The sequence below is a fragment of the Vespa velutina genome, chromosome 22, assembly GCF_912470025.1.
Source record: "Vespa velutina chromosome 22, iVesVel2.1, whole genome shotgun sequence".
NCBI classification, from domain to species: domain Eukaryota; kingdom Metazoa; phylum Arthropoda; class Insecta; order Hymenoptera; family Vespidae; genus Vespa; species Vespa velutina.
Window position 1 is genome coordinate 3,859,474 of NC_062209.1, and position 17,513 is coordinate 3,876,986.

The 17,513-nt window shown below is 42.5% G+C and overlaps 2 protein-coding genes across 4 annotated transcripts in view; one reads left to right on the forward strand and one right to left on the reverse strand.

Moving 5' to 3' along the window:
- Window positions 1-17,513, reverse strand: part of LOC124956521 (mediator of RNA polymerase II transcription subunit 20) — a 63,106-nt gene that overhangs the window by 26,593 nt on the left and 19,000 nt on the right. The window lies entirely within an intron of this gene.
- Window positions 1-17,513, forward strand: part of LOC124956513 (facilitated trehalose transporter Tret1-like) — a 53,756-nt gene that overhangs the window by 17,530 nt on the left and 18,713 nt on the right. Inside the window, exon 1 of one of the 2 annotated variants that reach the window (XM_047512439.1) lies at window positions 9,854-10,037. The exons of the other annotated variant lie outside the window; for it this stretch is intronic. The gene's annotated coding sequence lies outside the window, so the exon portion shown is untranslated. Of the gene's footprint in view, window positions 1-9,853; window positions 10,038-17,513 lie in introns of those variants that run through there. 2 annotated transcript variants of the gene reach the window in all.

Consider the following 17,513-nt stretch of genomic DNA (forward strand, 5'->3'; position numbering starts at 1 on the left):
GAAAGAGATTCTTGGGATCTTCCTTAAGACGCATCTCCGACCAATTTTCATACGTTCTTTCGTCCCACCCTATTGTTACCTACGATTCGCCAGAGAGCACTTATTATTATTATTATTATTAATTTCGCCGCACGAAAAAGACCTTGTCCTTTGGCAAAGAGAAATAATCAAGTAAGAAAGGACATTGTTTTTTTTCGTTATTTTCTCCTCACGATCACGTAAAAATGAAGTTTGCTGCAAAAACTTGATTATCTGGAGTGGAAGAAGAGAAAGAGAGACGGAGAATCTTCGGGGTGGTCCGGCAAACGATCGGACAGGCGCCGCGTCAATGGGGGCAAGACAAAACGCAACGAGGATTCCTTAATGCTGCTTGGAACGCAAAACCCAATGAGAGAGACCGCGTAAATCCTCTCCCGCCGAGTCTCGTCAAGTGTTCGGGGTATCTGGCAAAAACATTTTTTCCCTTACCACCATCGAAACTTTTCGTCTTTCGATATTTTACGACCGATCGACGTTTTTATTTTCAACATTCGAACTCTTCGAACGTACGCGCGATGGAGAAAGAGGGACGACGAAAGTTATCAACGTCTTCTCTCTCTCTCTCTCTCTCTCTCTCTCTCTCTCTCTTGTTTCAAGGACCTTTTTCGAAATTCACGAGGGCTCCTCCTCGAAGTAATGCTTCTTGGCGCAAATAACTCGGGCACGAGCTTGACACGGTAATAGTTAAGCGTGAGAAATAGACGCCCTCGGCCGCGCTGTGTATTCTCTCTCTAGAGTGTCGATTACACGAAAGTGGTTCTCATTTCTTCCTCGATCCTCGAAAAGCTTTGAACCTTTGAAAACTTTCTAACAATCTCTTTTCTATCTTTTATAAATAACCTATCTTCTTTTCCTCTTTTTCTTTTTCTTTTTTTTTTTCTTTTCTTTAGCGGGAACCGAATAAATTTCAAGTTTAGGTTCGACGAGAATACGTTCGTCGCGGCGCTATCGGACGAATATTTTTCCTTGCGATATATTTAAATTTAGAAGGCCGAGCGTAGCGTATCCTACGTAGGACAAAACGGCATCGAACGAACGAACGAACGAACGAATCCGTGGGTGCTACTGAAATAACGTGCAACTTACTTTAATAATAAATCAATCGTCGATTCGCGTGGACGCGGATACGTGCTGACGTTATTTAAAAGGAAAAGGAGAAAGAGAAGATGTTGGAAACGAATCGATCTACCTGAATATTTATTAACTCGCGTTTATTAATGCAATACGGTCGATAATAATTTGCATTCGATACGTAGAGCCGTGGCGCGAGACATCTCTAAAAAGGTAAAAGCAAAACCAGAAGAGAGTCGCAGGGAGAGCCGCTGGCTTAATTACTGGCATTTAACGTAATAGCTCTTGCTATCGTTGCCGAATGAACCTCCTTTTCCCGTATTACTCGCTGCTCTAACGGCAATTATTGTGTAGCCAACAATAGGGCCGAGCTGGAACATCTAAAACCGGATGAAGGCTTACTACGCACCGGTCGACCATGTTTCAGCGAAATTCGATTTCGTTTCTCTCGTTCTCTCCGTTCCGAATCCGTCTCCTATCGTTTCTGCGATGTTTCCTCGAGGCTACAAACATCCAAACTTGTTTCTCGATAACGAACACGTTTTCGTAAATTCTCCTACTCCCTATTTCTACCCTTCAAAATAATTATATAAATGAAACTCACTTTAGGACACTTTTCAACCGTCACCTATTTAAATGGTCACACTTATCACTCGATCCTTTTATCGAGAGGAAATCGACCCTTAAACTCGTGGCCGTGGTCTAATACGAAGTGGTCGATACGTCGTGTTACGATACACTCTAGTGTAGGACGAAGAATAAAAGAGAGAGAGAGAGAGAGAGAGAGGGAAAAAGAAAAAGAAGGAAGCGGGATCTGAGGCTCGCCGCAAGGCCGATTACGAGCGACCTCCCAAGTGTTCCCGAATAATATGGGATGAAAAAGAAGGGTAAAAGGGGAGGAGGACTCGATCCTCGTCAAAGTCACGCACGGGCCTTAAACCGAGGTTAATGGAAACGTTAGCGTCGACACGAAGAGGATGTCTTCTTGGGTAAGGGAGCTCGTAGCGTGAAACAAAAAAAAAAAAAAAAAAAAAAAGAAAAAGACAAGAAAGAAATTCGTTATCGAAATTACTCACTCGAAAGTCGGTTGCTCTCCCTTTGCAAACCTACTTAAAAAATTCATTTTTTCCATTTCATTCAATCTTACCGAACAATCCGACGTAAAAATATAGAAATTTTACTTCCTTAAAAAAGAAAAAAAAAAGAAAGAAAAGCGAGGGAAGGTAAACGTGTTATCATAAAAAAAAAAAGAAAAGAAAAGAAAAGAAAAAACAACGCGACCCTGAATGGATCCATAAGTGAAAATTCATTTGCATACGTGCATATATTTATTGCCGTCTTACATGATTAATTAATTACATCGTCGCGTGCTTATAAATCGAACGAAGCAATTACTTTTATTAGCCCGAATTTCTTAATAATCAAGAGAATTGATATAAAGGAATTTTATTGAAAATTTTCATCGACAATATTAATCGATCGAACTAACATGTGAATTTTCAACGAACGATACTTATATATATCATTCCCAGAGACACTCCATTAGATCACGAATCTCCTCGGCATAGCGTCCGTGTTTCGTGTACGTTATTTTATGCTTGAGATTATATATGCTAATTAAAAGATAAAAAGTAAAGACAAAAGGAAAAAGAGAAGCATCGAAGGAGGCCGTTGCTTCTGGATAATCTCATCGTTACAAAAAGTAATAATAAAGCACAGAAGTAGATAATCCTGTATGCCCGTCCTTGATCCTATAGAATTTTTTAAATATCCCTTATGCGTGCGCCAACTCGGCGCATAGAAAAAAAGGAGAACATTCCGCAAACGTTTTATTATTATTTTCTTTTTTTCTTTTCTATTCCTTTTCCTCGGGAGAGCGATCGACGCTTAGGAAAATGCTTGGCCATCAGAGACGAATGGAGTAGAAAATAGAAAAGGGACCTTTTCTCGAGGATCGCGCATTTTGGAAAATTTGGAATTCGCCCTTTAGATCTTCCAATCGAGAAGACGGAAGTTCATTCGACTTTGATCACCTTGAGAGGAAAGTTTATTTCTGGATGGCAAGACAATGGTATAGGCCACTTCCTATCAGTGCCGGATTTAATTAAAACTTTAACGATAGCTTAGAGGGATAGAAAAAAGATGGAAGAAGATGGAAATTTTGGATAAAGGAATCGTCGACTAATCAATCGACATCTTGGTAATCGAGATAGAAAAAGTGTGTCAGATTCGACGACTAGTTAACGAAACGGAGCCATGGAAGAGAAAAAAAAGAAAGTAGGTGGACTCGGTCACAACGACGATAATGAGGGAAGAGCGAACGGAAGAGCCCGAGAGTGCTTCCGGTTCCATACGAAAAACGTTCGGCTTTTGTATTTTTGCGTTTAGAGCAGAACGAGGAGCGAGATCGTACCGCCCTTTTCTCTCTCTCTCTCTCTCTCTCGCTTGCGCGCGGACGGAAAACGGCCAAATGTGTTTGCTTAACGAGCATAAAATTGATCGTCGATTGATCGTGAAAAATATCGAGCGAATCGAATCTATTATCGCGGCTCTCCTACCTTTTTCTTTCTTTTATTTTTTCAACGTTCTAAGGTCGACGATCTCTAACGCGTCAAGAAGAGATGTACTTTTAAGCGCAAAGAAAAGCAAAACAGGGCCGGGAGGGAGGTGGAAGAGAGAGCGAGCAAACGAGGAGAGTGCGCGAGGTCAAGGGCTCCTACGAATGTTTAACTGCGGCTCTTAAACAGGCAGTAAAGTAACGTAATGCGCGTCTGTCGGGCGAAAGTTGATCGATGATTCCTTGGGACAAAGGGCTATATCGATTTTATTGCCTAGGAATATATCGGCGAGTCCTCGTTTCGTTCGCAAATGTTCTCGATGCAAGCCGCCGGACTTTATGTCGCTGCCCTTAGGTAGCACCTTTCTGCGAAGGAAAGAGAGAGGTGCTTGGTCAGAGCACGTTCCCTTTCATTTTTAAATGCGACTTTTAAGACAGACGATCGAAAATCAAGTCGGACGAGATAGAGATACGAAATGTAAAAATTTTCATGGCATTGCTCGAAGTACAAATCGTGTCTCGATCAAAAAAAGGGAATTTACGACGATACGGAAGAAAAGTATTAACAATTTCCGTGAAGCTTCAGCGAAAGGCGGTATCACCACCTGCCTCTCCTCGACGGCACTGACACACACACACACACACACACACACACATATATGTATACGGACCCGAGAGAGGCGTGCAAATTCATAATAAATCGTACGACTTCATCGTCCAAGTTGCTTCTCGGACATCAGCATACGTTTCTAAGTTATGCCCGTTGAGCGAACCAACACGCCTTTCCATTCCTTTGACGCGGTAGACCTTTCAAGCCGAGTAACTTTTCGCGGTTTGCGATCGTTCGTCTACTCGACAGCGCTTAACGTTTAACGAATCAAAGGTAATATACATAATACCTTTCCCGAAAGTGTTCGTTTACTTTCGGAAATAAACGAAAACGATCTTGTCGACGAAATTCGTAACGTGTCTCTCGTTTCTCTAAGAGTAGTCGACCTCTTCCCGATATACATACGTTAAGGATATATGATTTAAAAGCGAGTCGTTTTTCAAGTTAGCTGAGAAAGAAGAAGAAGAAGAAGAAGAAGAGAGAAAGAGAGCACTTAATATTCAACCGGCATGCGTTCTATGGAGGCATATTGTATAAACGTCACGTGCGTGTGGAGAACGTTTACACGCGGAAAGTATACGAAAGTGAGAAAAAGGGTCTTTTCTCCGGTCCTCCCTTTTTCAGAACCGCTTCTTCCTTTTTTCCACAGTCGTTCGTAAAATTGTCAACGTTAACGATCGTATACGAGATTACGCTTCGGCCGGTGCTCGAATAGAGAAAAGTAAAAATAGAAAAAAAGAAGAAGAAGAAGAAAAAAAAAAAAAAAAAAAAAAAAGAAAAACCAACTTTACGTCGTAATTATCTCTCGTGGATAAGTGGACAACTACTATCCTCTAACTTTCGAAGAATTCTTAGAATCCAGATAGATAGAACGAATTTAATAACGCGATCCTTTCGAAGGACGCGTTTCGTCGAATCGAATAAAAGTAGACACATTAAGCTACCGTATATGTTCGTGTTGGTAAATGCGTAGGAGTAGTCAAGCTTTCGTAGTCGCTATAAGACTCTTGTCACGCTTCTTTCGAGACAGAAAATCAAATCAAACATCGTCGAGGGACGACGCGTTATTCGAGGCGCTGAAAGGCGTTCCAGGAGGTAGAGAAGTAGTAGGCTCTTCAGGTTCTTCAAACGCGTATAAGGAATCGTCAAGATGTTATTACTACAAATATTGTCTCTAGAATCCAAAGTCCTCGCCCTCCCCATTCATCCTAGAAGAAGCACAACGTTTTTCATATTTTCCTTCTTCAAATAGGTTACTCTCTAACCTCGTAGCTATTCCGTTCTATCGAGCATTCCTTCCAAATTAAGGATGCGCCTCTTTATGTTTCGTTTTTAACCAAACAGAATTTTTTCCTTTTACGACGTAAGTCGATAAGCATTTTTTTTTTCTCTATGCTACTATCCTTTATGATACGTGTTTACTCGTATCTCTTATCTATTAATTATATCTTTATTTTTTTTTTTTTTTCCCCCTAACACTAACGAGACTTTTGCAACGACCGATTTTCGATCGGTCGAACGTACGGAGTACTGGTTGAAAGGAAAGTTTAAAAGTTTTCTTTTTTAAATCGTAGGTAGGTAGGGTAGGTAATCACCGCGCGCGCTCGTTACCGGAGCAAATCGGCTCGCTCTTCCCGTCAAATCGAGCAGAGTATTCCTACCCCGAGGGATTGCTCTTTTTCGAAACTTCTTCGACAGAGTCCCGGAAAACCGATAACCTACGACCGATCTCGAAAATGAGGTAAAGAGGTAAAAAGACGCGAGAGTAGTTTCTTTCGGCGGCGGCTGGGAATGGGCTGGGTAGGATGAGAGAGAGAGAGAGAGAGAGAGAGAGAGGAAAGAAAAAACGTAATAAAAGAAATAGAGAGTTAAGTCGGATGACGTTTAACCGCTGTACTAGCTATTTCATATATATAAGCTGCGATAAAAAGCTTTGCGCTTATTCGAACGAATCCGTACTCGATACTCTCCTTGGTCTTATTTATTCACAAACAGCTAAACGGGATTGCGATTAAAAATTCATTTCCGAACGACGAGTACGTCTCGTATATTGCCATTATACGAAACGAACCATCCCGTCTCTAACGATAAGGGACTTATTATCGTTGGTAAAAAGGAAAAAGGAGGAAGAAAAAGAAATGAAAAAGAAGAGAGACAAAAGAGAAAAGGACTCGCTTATGGGAATTCGCGAGCACGTGTTTTTCAGATGTCGTAGGGAAAAAATAACGTAAACGTGCCTACAAACACGTTGGTAGTAAGGATTCTCGTTGTAGTAAACTTCTCTCGTCCCATTGATAAAAAGAGAGATATTCGCGACAAAGCGATAAAATGGAGTTAGCAAAGAATTTAACGAGCGGAGAGAGGAAGGAAAGTCGAACGGCCAAGGGAGGATATTGGCGTCCTTCGAGATCCTTGAAAATGTCTCCGCGTCGGAAATCGTGCGTCTGTTTCGTTGTAAGACATTTAATGCCAGACGCACGGTGCGCATAAGTAAATGGGCACAGGTGCGCATACATATCAGTATAGGAGACAGTGTAATTCTCTCGTTTTGTCATTCGATCGGCGTGCAAAGAGTTAACGGCCGTTAATGGAATTCCATTTAGCAGTTTTCTCACGGCGTAATCGTCTAGATCGATCCCGAGCCGGATCAATGGAGATTTCAAGATTTATGACGTAACGTCCGTTCTTTTTCTTCTTCTTCTTTCAATTTTATTCGATTGCGCAAGAACGAGAAAAGGAAAAAAAAAAGGATTCGTCTCGGTGTTAAGCCGGAGGAGGTTGTAGAAAACAGTCGCGATCGCTTGGAAGTGCCCGGGAACGTTAATGCGGAGAAAAGTATTAACGACCTCATTTGTGAATCAAATTAACGGCCGAGCCGAGTACGACTGGGAGACGTACGTACGTACGTCCTCGAAATTCGATTGCATTAGCGAGGAGGCGCGCTTCAGAATTCCTCCCTGCGTCAAACCGTGTGTGCATGGCCTCCGTCGGCGCGGCGCTTCGACTCTATACGCGAGTATTCATAGATTTGCATTTATATTTGATTCGAGATGCGTGGGCCGAGGCTTCGTGAAATCGTTAAGTGTTTTGCTCCGTACGAATGCGCCGGTGATTTTTCCGATAACTCTCGGTCTATAAACTCGACGGCCTAACTTAAACCATTGCGTCGTATCATTGATCGATTTCTTCCTTAATCCTATATCCCCGCGCGCGCGCGCGCGAGAGAGAGAGAGAGAGAGAGAGAGAGAGGAGCGTTCGAAAAATTAATTATCGAGTGTACACTCTTGTACAAGAGAGAAATAGGGGTGTGAGTGCGAAGAGTACTTTGTCGCCTATCCCAGATCTTTCTAAGAGATCTCATCGAAAGTATTTAAAACTCTCTTAAACGATCGTTAGCGAAGAAAGTTGTTAAAGGATGGATCGAAAAGTTTTGGCGTTTCGTAAAAAATAAGAATATCGAGAGATGACCCGAGTTAAGGCAAAGTAAGGATTCTTTCGTCTTCCCACTTTTTCCAAAGTTTTCTTTTTACTCCAAGGCATCTCTCACCTAGTTCGACGGTACTAATTAACGTATAATTCAACGCATTCATAAGTATATTCGAAAGAACATGCTTATATAAAGATAATGATCGAACGCGACATATCGAATATTTTAATGGAAGAGTGACATTGGCGGATCGGAATGCGATGTCATTGTAATGACGCGCCGAGTTTACTCGATTATTTTCAACCACAGACGAACGAAGGATAAACCAGCGGAGAAGAAAAAGAAAAGAAAGAAAGGAAAGAAAGAAAAAAAGAAAAAAAAAAAAGAGAGAAAGAAACAAAAACACCGTACAACCTTATTGCAAATACGTAGTTTCAAATCTCATTCAAGGACGGGATCGAATCGCGCGTACTCTTATCTACATGCTCAGATATCATTCAATTTTATTACAATTTTGTAAACATACGTTCTGAAGGATCTTTGGAGGACTTTGAGATACGAGTATGTTTACAGAAATTATATCAACAAGTTGTTTGATGGCAACGCTTGAGCTTTCGTAAAAAGCGGCGTATAAAACGCTGGATCCGAATGATTCGACGGACAAGAGGGAAGAAAAGGAAAAGAAACGACGAAGCAAAAGTTCCAATATATCGTCGCGTCGTTATGATTTAAAAAAAAAAAAAAAAAAAAAGAAAAAAAGAAAAAAAGAAAAAAAAAATGTTTACATTTTATTTACGCTAACTTTTCGAGTAACATTAAACACCAACTGACAGCAGAAACCAGATGCACAGTTTGCGCACGTAGCGAAAGAATCAGCGTCCTTATCGTCCTGACATTTTTTTCGACTGATGCCGACTAACATCGGAAACCACGTGGGCGAACGTGTGCGTGCCACCACGTGAATATACACGTGGAAGGTCGAGCTAGCGCGGGAGAAAAAGATGCGAACAAAATAGTGCGATGAAGAGAAAGGGGAGGTGACAGGGGGTGAGGCGAGAGAGAGAGAGAGAGAGAGAGAGAGAGAGAGAGGAGCGAGGGAGGGAGATCGAATACACGAAGCCGAAGCCCTACGCTCTTCGCTCGAGAGAACTCTACTCTCGGTGTTCAGTGCTACGATGGTCACCAAGCGAACGAGTCGCAGCCTCTCGACTACTCGTAGTTCCGAGTAACTCGCGTGCTCCGTTAACGTCTCGCTCTCCTTCCATCTAGCCATTTCTCTCTTTCTTTCTTGGCCTCTCTCTCTCTCTCTCTCTCTGTTCCTTCTGCCTGTCCGTTCGAGACTTGCACCGCCGCGTCTCGGTTAATCGCGCCTAATTAAGACGATTCCCGTCCGAGTCTACTACGTGCGCCACGGTCTTTAAGCCATCCGATGCACTTCTGTCATTGACCGTCGAGCGAAGAGGACCCTGTCCGTTCCTCTTGTGCTCGCGAAAAAAAAAAAGAAAAAAAGGAAAAAGAGAAAAAAATAGGAAAAAAAAAAAAAAAAAGAAAGAAAGACGAGATCTCTCTCGTAAATCATCGAGTCCCTTTGAGCATCGCCTCGGAAAATCGTGTCATGGACGATTTACACGCAGACTTCTCCATTTTGACGCTATAAATATATCACGCGAGCGTAGAATAGGACGGGCGTGCGTCGATCCGTCTCTTCGTGACTGTGCTCCGTTTCAAGACACGAACGTTTCGTCGGTCGGCGGATTTCGCGCAACTGACGTATCTTTTTTGCGAACGCGGAAGAGATCGCGTGATTTCCTCGACGATATTCAGTCTTTTTTCGAAAGAGTTCGAAAGACAGGGGCCGCGTCTCGACGATCTTGCGAGCGTTCAAAAACAAGATTCGAGATATCTACTACGAGAGAAAATAAAATCTTTCGTCTGGCTCGATCGAGATTCTAATTATAAAGATCTGGCTCGAGAGAGTCCATCGACTCTCGGTGTATCGTCGATCTTTGTCTTCGTTTTCGAGACAGAATATCGCTCCGTAAAAAAGATTTTCAAAATATCGATCACGAGAGATTTAGAGAGAGAGATAGATAGATAGATAGATATATATATATATATATATATATATATATAGAGAGAGAGAGAGAGAAAGGGAGAGATCAAAGATCAGGTACATCTCGTAAATTTCTGATGAAGTACCAAGAGGAAACGGCGTGCGGTGTTTCGAGGAGAAAAGTTCACACGTGCCTGTTGATCGACTTTCATCGTCCTGCCTCAACCAAGGAACATCATCGCCACGTGCTCGATAATACGCTTCGTCCGACGCGTTAAACGTGAGTAATCCGCGCGTACGACGTTTTATTTCTTCTTGCCGTCGGCGTATCTCGAACAAGATATGCTACAACGAGTGGCACGCTAATCGACGCGTAATCCGTTTGTCTCCCCAGCAAAGAAGTTTACATACGTTTAAGGTGCTCGCTTACTCGTTCGAGGAACGAAAGGAAGAAAACGAACGTATTGTACGAATAGGTCGCATCGTCGGTGAGTACGATGAAAACGTCGTACTCGCACGAGATCGTTTCCAGGGAGATCGTGACGTGTACGATGCCTTTGGGCTTTCAAGATCCAATCTACACAGGGTTGGGGGAGAACGAACGCGAATGACTCGACACGGGTAAGCGTTAAATTAATCGCTCGCGGAGTCCTTAATTTCTGGCCGCCGAGCTGGTAACTCGACTCGGTTAGAGTTTTTCCCGCGCCTTTCTCGTAATCATCGTCGTCATCGTCGTCATCGTCGACACGTTGCGTTACGAGAAATAAATCGAGACGACGCGACTCCTCTCACGCAACGACGGTAATAAATCTAACGACGGTTTGAAACCGTGACGAAGGCGAGTAAATCTTTCGTCACGCTAGAAAATCATTCGTTCGTATACGAAATATATCGATAAAGTATTTTTTCTTTTCTCCGTTCGATTAAACCGCCCTTTTTATTCTACGATGATTCCTATGGATTACCTCGAACCCGTTGGAAGATAATATGACCGTAAATAATTAGGTATATTCGAAAATTCAATAGAATTGCTTCTCTTGACTATTCACCTGAATAGAAAAAAGATTTGTCTAACGGTAATACTTCCGCTAGCCTACAATCCAGACAATTTATATGGCATCGGTGAGTAACGAGACGCAACGAGCACGCTGTCTCGACCGATTATCCGGGTTAAGCCCACGGTAGAATTCCAAGATTCGATTTATCACCCCCGAAGTTGAAATAGAAGCTTGAGTTGGCTCGTGTCCTCGACCGTCACGTCGCCTCCGTTTACGTTACCGGACCGACCTTCGGTCACTTCTTATTTCTCCTTTCCGGCCTTTCTTTTAATCCTAACTCTCCGTTTCACGGATGAACGTTTCTTTCTTCGAGAAAAAAGAAACTCTAATCCATTGGCTTTCTAGTTCCTAACTACAATATATTCCCAACCTTTCTCTATAACAATCGTCTTGACTCTTGAGGAGAAATAATTGGAATCTTTCCCTAGACTTCGATGAATTTTTATCTCAATCAAATATCGAACAAAATTGTTATCTTCTTCAAACTTTGATCGCTCGCTCCAATTAATTCCTAATTACGCGTTCTATTGTCACGTTTCTGAGATCACCTCGCGTAAACGGCAAGACAAGAACAACATCTCAAGACAAATGCTACTCGTATATCTATAAACACACACACACACACACACACGCGCGCGCGCGCAACAAGCAAAAGTTGACGCGTGCTCGGCTACCGAGGAAGATCTCTTCATCTATTTCAGTGGATTGCCTTGTCGGAAGTATCACTCAACGGGACCTCTCTTCCTATTGTGATAAAACACGTGAAAGAGAAAGAGAGAGAGAGAGAGAGAGAGAGAGAGAGAGAGAGAATGAGAGTGAGCAAGACCGCGCTTCGTTTCTCTTTATCTTCTCTCTTCATTCGTGGCTTTGACTTTGGACAAGATATGAAAAAAACTTTACCGTTCTCGTTCGCTATTTGACCCTTTTTCCTTCCATCAAGAGGGATCGCGACTGTCTGATTCTGAATGCCCGTTTTTCAAGACGACCGAGAGTAGACAAAAGCGAACGTTTTATCTCTTCGAAGCACGCGTCGTGTCCGTGTCAAAAATAGTGAGAGTGAAACAGAGAGAGAGAGAGAGAGAGAGCAGAAAAAGAGAACAAAAATGAGAGATAAAAAAATGGAAGAATTTAGCTCTCGTGGCCAATATCACGTCTTAAATAATTTTATTCGGGCGAGCGGATACGTCGTTAAAATTTCACCGTTCGGTAGTTTTCGAGTAGCGGGAATGGATTTTAAATCGACGATTTAAAGGGCACACTGTGCGTAAAGCTGCATAGGGTCGGATTTGGAGACTGCTGGTGCTCTCTCTCTCTCTCTCTCTCTCTCTCTCTCTCTACTATGACGATGGAGGGACGCTCTCGTTCCTCGATCTTTGTTTTTGAAGGACGAACTCGACGTCGGTGACAGCTGTCAACGGCGTCAAGACGCCGCGTGAAAAGAATTCTCACTCGCCCGTGCACCCTCGTGCAACCTCGCGATATGGAACGAGAGAGAGAGAGAGAGAATCGCGAGCAATTTGTCAATTTTATGCACACTTCGCGAATAATGATCGAAAGTGGAACACGTGACCACGACGTACATTGTTCGCCGACAATGGAATCGGATGTTTTGTCAGGCATAATAGAACGCGTGGCCTACGCGCTAATGAAAGGGTTGCACCTTTGAATACATCGACACACGCATATTTACGTACATATGTAGATGCGTATACGAAGCTTACAGAGGTGCTCCGGTTTGCCTAGTCCGTGCCCTTGTAATCTAAACGTTTCCTGCGTATCAGAGGACCGACGTGCTCGTCGCAACATTCCTATAGAGTTACTTTCCCTCTCTAAAAGTTCAACTCGATGATAGCTAGCTATGCTCGAGGGATTTTAAAGACGAGTTTTTTTAAGTCTCCCTCGACGTTTTCTTTCTTTTTTGTCCTATACGTAGAATAATGATATCTCCTCATTTTTTATGTATACATACGTATATACATATATATATATATATATATAAGCGCTGTATCAATCGAAACGCTAAATCGTCGAAGCCAATGTCAGAACGTCGAATGTGTGTAGCTTAAAATGGAAGGGCATGGAACAATGGAAGGCTACGCTCGGATCTAAAGTAAAAGTGCCACTGTCATTTGCGATCACACGAATTGCTCTCTTACATGTACGATAGTTTTCTATGTGCGCGGTACTGAATAGAAGAAGACCAAAAGTACGATTGCACTTGGTGTCATCGCCATTGAAAACTTTATTCTACGCTTTTGTACCTTCGGCCCTTTGGCGTGTTCGTTGATAACGACACATATTCCGATACATGTTGTGCGTTGACTTTGACGCGTTGCTTCAAAATCATTCATAAATCTAAAACAAAGTTATTTCGTCGATGTAATCGATAGATACCAACGATTGCTTTCCCGTTGCTCGTTTCGAATAAAAATGGGACGTTAGATAATAATCGTGTTTCCATTTCAATTCATTTCCATTCAAACGAATATAGTTTCCATTCGATCGTTATTATTATTAGATATTATTTCTACCGAGATTCTCTCTCTCTCTCTCTCTCTCTTTAGGATGTCCGCGTATAAATGAGTTCCGGTAGTACGTAAAGCACGCGCGCCACGATTGGACTAGAATTTCGTTTCACGAGGTAGAGAGGTTTAAGCCAATAAAATATAGAATATCGCAAATACGGAGCAATCACTGGCATCCGTAGAGACGTTCTATCACCCAGCGTCGAGCGAATAAAGAGTAGTCAGCAACTTTTAACCGGAACTAAATATAGAAATTGCAAACTTTTCTTCTCTCTCATCGAGTACGTTTTAATCTTCCACGAGTACGTATTCGCTCGAAGCTCAGACTCAATTTAATCTCGGCGAGATGATTAAGGCCACGTTGATGGATATATACGGTGCAACGCTCGAAATTATATTCATCGAAGTACCAAGTGGCAAGACAATGGAGTTTCTCCATTGACCGCGGAACGTAGCTAATTTCGCGAGTAAATAGCTACCGATGATCCTCAAACCGGAAGGATAGGAAACGTATATGAAGGATATGAAACGTACCTTCCAAGATATATAATATCAAACTCGGAGGAGATATGTACAAGTTATAGGTTCCTTTCCGAAAAACCACGAGAGCCGATAGTCTTGTAAGAAAAATCATTGTTTGCATCTAAGATTTCCGTAGTTTGCTAAATCCTCTCTAAAGAGAGAACTCCAAAGAGACGGGGAACGATGGGAGGAGGCGGCCCAACAAATATTTGTTCGGTTCCGAGGAAAAGAGACGTACTCGTATCCTTGGGACATTCGAGAACGAGCTTCGACGGATGAACTTACTTTCCGATCAACGGATTTTAATACGCTACGTTATTCTTCAACAAATCTTTATACGCGCATCGATTGTATTATTAATTAAACTTTTGAGATTACGTGTTTAATCGATGAAAATATGTCAGTAACGAATGGCGGCAAGGTCGAACTGTAAGAACGAACTGTCTTTTGAACTAGCAGGTCTCTGATAGATCACCGGCTATGCTTAGATTTAATTTTAAACGCGTCTCGCTCGGCAGACGTCACGACTTAACTGGAAGGTTTAGCCATCGTTGAGATTCCAAGCCGATTTATTTGCTTCCCCAGCGGGATCGTCTCTCCTCTGTCTCGGTTAAAGCGAACGAAACCGTCTGATTATCGTAGATTGCATTACAATGCGAGCGCTCGGCTAATAACTAAAACCTTTCATCTCTCCCTTTTATTCTCTTCCCTTCGATCGAAGAAGAAGAAGAAGAAGAAGAAGAAGAAGAAGGAGAAAGAGAAAGTACGCTTCGTTCGAATAACAGACGTCCGAGTTTAGAAACATTTTAATTTCCCTTTGGCGCGCGAGACGCCGGAAGGACGTCAAGAGGAAAAAGAAAATTGATCGGAACGAGAAGGGTCCTTCGTAGCGTTCTCTCGCACAGCCCTACAAATGCACGACGGAAAAGGGCGATCTCGTTTTTCTTTCGCTCGCAAATGATACCTTTCGTTTACGAAGATCGTTTACGAAACGGCATATCCCTCTTCGCTCTATCCCCCGTCACGGTCTATCTCATTAGAAACTAAGAGAGAAGAACTGAAAAAAGAAAAAAAGAAAGAAAGAAAGAAAGAAAGAAAGAAAGAAAGAAAGAAAGAAAGAAAGAAAGAAAACAAGAAACTTCCTCTCGAACGATTAATACTCGATTAAACCGTTAAACCGTTCGGTCTTTAGGCGCCTACAACGAAGATCGCATCTTGATAGAGAGATTCGTTAAGGCAACATTTGTAATATAATTATAGCATTCGTCTCCCAGGCTTAATGACGATTTTACTTTTACAAGAATATCAGACAAGTTGCTTCGATAATCGGTCGAATCCCACGAGAAGAAGATGAAGATGAAGATGAAGATGATGAAGAAGAAGAAGACGTCGCGACGTTCTTCGGTTAGCGTTATCTGAAAGAAAGGTAGATAGAGAAAGAGACGTGGCGAATTAGATAAGCATACGTCGCGCGTTCGAGAGACTTTAAAAGCAAGAATCGTAAAGGCACGTCTTCCGAGCCGAAAGACTCTCGATTACTTATCAACGGACGAATGCCGGTAGGCACTCGACGACGGACGGCAAGTAGTAACAGCAATAGAACCGTGGGCAGGCCGAGTCGTTTATTCGTGGATCATGAGTACCCACGTGGACGGCTTCATTCTTTCTCTCTTTCTTTTCCATCGTTTCGCCACGCAACCAGTCTCGCATGCACGCGAACTTGTAAAAGGATCGAGTTAAATGTCGAGGAGGTAAGTGCTCCTAGGTGAGAGAAAGACGTTTCTTTATCGATCGACTCGAAGAAAGGGATAGAAAAAAGGCGAGCAAAGAAGAAATGGAGAAACCGCATCGGTCGCCGCAATTACCAGTTACAGCTGTCCAGAGACGAGGACGAAGAGGAAGAAGAAGACTGGTAGATGCAACTAGGCACGTGGCGACTCTGTTCGAGAGTTATTCTTAGCTCGGACTTCGACGCGCTACCGCCTACCTGAGCTTCCTTTTGGAAAGAGAACAAAAGGCGCTTTTACGTCGAGCTAACCGAGAGAGAGAGAGAGAGAGAGAAATTATTTTCATCTTTCCTTTTTCCACTATTCGAAAACATTTTATTACATTACGAGACACCGACGAAATGCCACGACTAAGACACAACAATAATTAAAACGGTCCTACATTTTTCTCGTCTATTGACCTCGAGAGATTATCCTCATCGAGATTTTGTTATTTTAAGATAGATAATTACATAGGATAGAAATTGTTTAACGATACTAGTAGATAAAGAGAGATAATAAGGAAGAGGACCGCGACGCTGAAAACCTAAAATGGTTCTCGCGAGCACGCCTCGTAATACCGGATCGTGACTTACACCGAGTTCTGGTCATTACCCGGCAAGTTTGAGCCAGAATGCATCGTGCATCTTGTGGATTACAGGGTAAATGTACCCTGAACATCGAATCCTCTATTTGCTCGTCGATTCATAATTTTGCGCGAATTTATCGCCAAGCGTTCGTCGGATGTAGAAAGAAGGATGGAGAGAGAGAGAGGGGGGAGGGGGGGGGAGAGAGAAACAACATTCGGCACGATAAATGTAAGATTCTCGAACGTAGATAGATTCGAATTGATTCGAATGATTCCTCGATAGTATTATCGACGAATATATCGGAGGCGTCAAATTGTATCAAGCTTTTCGCATATTTTCTTAAAGTTCCCTAACGTCGAAACCATAAGTCATTCCTCTCTGAGAAAGGTAAGCAAAAGGACGAAGAAGCGACGGAAGAAGTCTAGTAGCCAACGGAACGTCGCAAACAAATTGGCCGGTTGCTTTGGACGGCCGCAGCTGTATACAGATATTCATAGCCACTTGACCCGAATGCGAAGAGAACGTATCTCGTATCGTTCAGAGGATAGAGCTGCTCGGAGGGGGTTTCTTAGCCCAATAAAACGTGAAATACGGGGTGTAAGCCGCATTTCCTATCTCTTTTCCGCGTCCAAACGACGCAGTGGCTGAGAATGCATCTCTCGGCTTTTGCTCTCTTTCTCTCTATAACATATTTCTTCTCGCCTTCTCTCTCTCTCTCTCTCTCTCTCTCTCTCTCGTCGAAAAGGAAAAACGAGAGCGCACAGGAGGCTGCACGAACCGATGATTTTGGCGAATGGTGGAATCGTTGTCGGTGTGTTGTCGAAAATAAACGAGAAAAAACATTTCTTCATCGTACACAAAAGGGAAATAGATAGGTAGATAGATGGATAGCGAGAGACGATACGAGCTTTTGAAGGAAATAGAGTGTGGGCTATACGAAGCTATCGCTTTCTTTCTTTTTTCGTTTTCTTTGTTTGCTTTTCGTTTCTTTTTATTTTAAACTTAGAATCCAGAAACACGTGCAACTCCTACGTATTAACGATCGAGCTCTGGTTGTTACGAGGTAACGACCGTCGTGGTTAATAGCGAATGTTTTTTTCTTTTCTTTTCTTTTCTTTTCTTCTTTTTTCTCAATATTCTCTTTGAAACGTTCGTCCGCCATCTGGTATCTCCGGCGAAATTCAGCGATCAACAAGAGGAGTAACGAGGGATGGATCACGAAAGGACAACCGTGGGAGAGACGTCATTCGATTTTCGTTGGCTTACAATTTTGTCTTTTCTTTTTTACTACACAG